The sequence below is a fragment of the Gavia stellata genome, unplaced genomic scaffold, assembly GCF_030936135.1.
Source record: "Gavia stellata isolate bGavSte3 unplaced genomic scaffold, bGavSte3.hap2 HAP2_SCAFFOLD_111, whole genome shotgun sequence".
Lineage (NCBI taxonomy): Eukaryota > Metazoa > Chordata > Aves > Gaviiformes > Gaviidae > Gavia > Gavia stellata.
Genome location: NW_026777101.1, coordinates 10,001 through 12,500, shown reverse-complemented (window position 1 = coordinate 12,500; position 2,500 = coordinate 10,001).

Sequence of the window (2,500 nt, the reverse complement as noted above, 5' to 3'; positions counted from 1 at the left end):
GGGACTGACCCGCCCCCTACGGCCGGCCCCCGCCTGCAGCTCGCAGGCCCGTCGACGGCGGGAGACCGCGAGAAGGCACTCGGCTCCCCTGCCTGCCGCGGGAGCACCGGACGTGCTAGAGGAGACAGCGACCCGCCGGGGCGGGCGCCACCCCGCGACCGCGGCCCCTGCCGGGGCGGCTCGCTCCGCAGCGGGCGGGGGTGCGGCACGAAGAGCCGACGCCGTCGCAGCGGCGGCAGCGGGGAACGCCCCCCCCCCACCGCACGCGCGACCCCTCGGGGGGCCCACCCGGGCAGGTGCAGCCCCACGCTCGCTCGCTCGCCCCAGTCTCTTGGCTCAGGCCGCCCCACCGCCCAGCGCTGCTCGCGGCCGGCACCCACGGGTACCCGGACCGAGGCTGGCACCGGCGCCTCGCGTCGGTTGCGGACACCTGAGAGCTCGCGGGGCCACGCGGCCGTCACACAGCCCCGTTCGGTGAAGAAGCCGCCCCAGGAACCCCGCCCAACGGGGAGGGGGGGGGCCACGGGACGCGGCGAGGCACGCGCCCCGCCGCCATCGCCACGGCCCCCTTCGCTCGGGGGGGGACGAGGGCAACACCTCACAGCCACACCACGGGAAGCGAACGGGAAAGGAGACCACCCTGCCTGACCACCGGACACCGCCGTGCCTCCCCGTTCCAGGGAGCACGGAAGAGCCGGCCCGCCGGGGGCCCTTTCCGACGCGACCCGAAAAGCCTCATCGATCGGTTGAAGGGGAGAGAGGGCGGAAAAGCCGAGGCCACGCTCCTGGGACAGCGACGGCCGCACACGCCCAGCGCCACCCCCCGGGAGGGCACCCGGGGACGCCTCGGCGCGCGCTACCTGCGGCTCTGCAGCGGTCGAAGGAGGGGGACCGGGACAGGTGCCGCCGGCGCCACCCGCTCCGTGCAACGAGTCCCTTGAGCGACGTCAACGGGAACGCTGGAAGGCCGCAGCACACCTGCGACTCCACGCGCTCCTTCGGCGGTCGAGAGCACCGGCACGACCGCCGCCGGTCGCCGGGCTTTGCCGCGTTCGAGAGCACCGGCACCGACCGCCGCCGGTCGCCGGGCTTTGCCGCGTTCGAGAGCACCGGCACCGACCGCCGCCGGTCGCCGGGCTTTGCCGCGTTCGAGAGCACCGGCACCGACCGCCGCCGGTCGCCGGGCTTTGCCCGCGTTCGAGAGCACCGGCACCGACCGCCGCCGGTCGCCGGGCTTTGCCCGCGTTCGAGAGCACCGGCACGACCGCCGCCGGTCGCCGGGCTTTGCCCGCGTTCGAGAGCACCGGCACGACCGCCGCCGGTCGCCCGTCTACGCCCGCCCAGCAGGATGATACCACTCGCCCTGCAGAGGGAGAGAGAGGCCGGAGAAAAGCCGGGGGGGGGGGAAAAAAAAAAAAAAAAGAAAAAAGGACGGGGAAAACACAAAAAGCCACCCAAAAAACGGGCAGGCGAGACGCCACACGCCACGCCTCACCCGTGCCGTTGGCGGGTGTTTCTGGAGCCAGGGAGTAAGGCCACCGGAGGCGCGAGGCACACCTCCCGACTCCCTGACGCACTGCGCTCGGGCTGCCAGCCACCGGGACCGGCTGCGACGCTCTTGCCGGCCTGCCTCGCGGGCTCCAGCTTAGGGCCGGAGAAGGAAGAGGGAGGGGGAACAACCGCAAAAAGCCCAAAAAGCCGAGGCACGACTGCGCCGCGCGCCCGTCCCCCCGTCCCCGGGCGCTCGCGAGCGCGGCAGCAGCCGGCATGCTTCACGAGCATCTCCGGTGCCTCACCACGGACCAGCATGGGCCTCGGCCGCCATCGGCCGCGCGGGCAACCGTCCCGAACGGGCGGAAAAACGGCCAAACACGCCGAGGCAACCGCCACAACGGCCGCCAAGCGCCCCAGCCGCGCGGGTCGAGTCGCGCTCGTACTGCCCTGACCGCGAGCCACCGCTCGCGCATATAGAACGTACCACTAAGTCCACAGCCCCTGCGAACTCCAAGAGCGCTAACTCCTCCCGCCGGGGAGGCCCGCCAATGACGCTGCCTGTTACGATGACGTAACTGGAGGCAGCGCGACACAGCGACCCCTTGGTCACGTCCCCGCGAGCGGCGCGGCAAACAGGTCTACCGTTCAGCTCGAGCACTGCGACCAAGTCCCGCCGGAGCCCGGTAGACGTGGCGGCCGGCGCCGGAGCCCGGTAGACGTGGCGGCCGGCGCCGGAGCCCGGTAGACGAGGCGGCCGGCGCCGGAGCCCGGTAGACGTGGCGGCCGGCGCCGGAGCCCGGTAGACGAGGCGGCCGGCGCCGGAGCCCGGTAGACGTGGCGGCCGGCGCCGGAGCCCGGTAGACGAGGCGGCCGGCGCCGGAGCCCGGTAGACGAGGCGGCCGGCGCCGGAGCCCGGTAGACGAGGCGGCCGGCGCCGGAGCCCGGTAGACGTGGCGGCCGGCGCCGGAGCCCGGTAGACGAGGCGGCCGGCGCCGGAGCCCGGTAG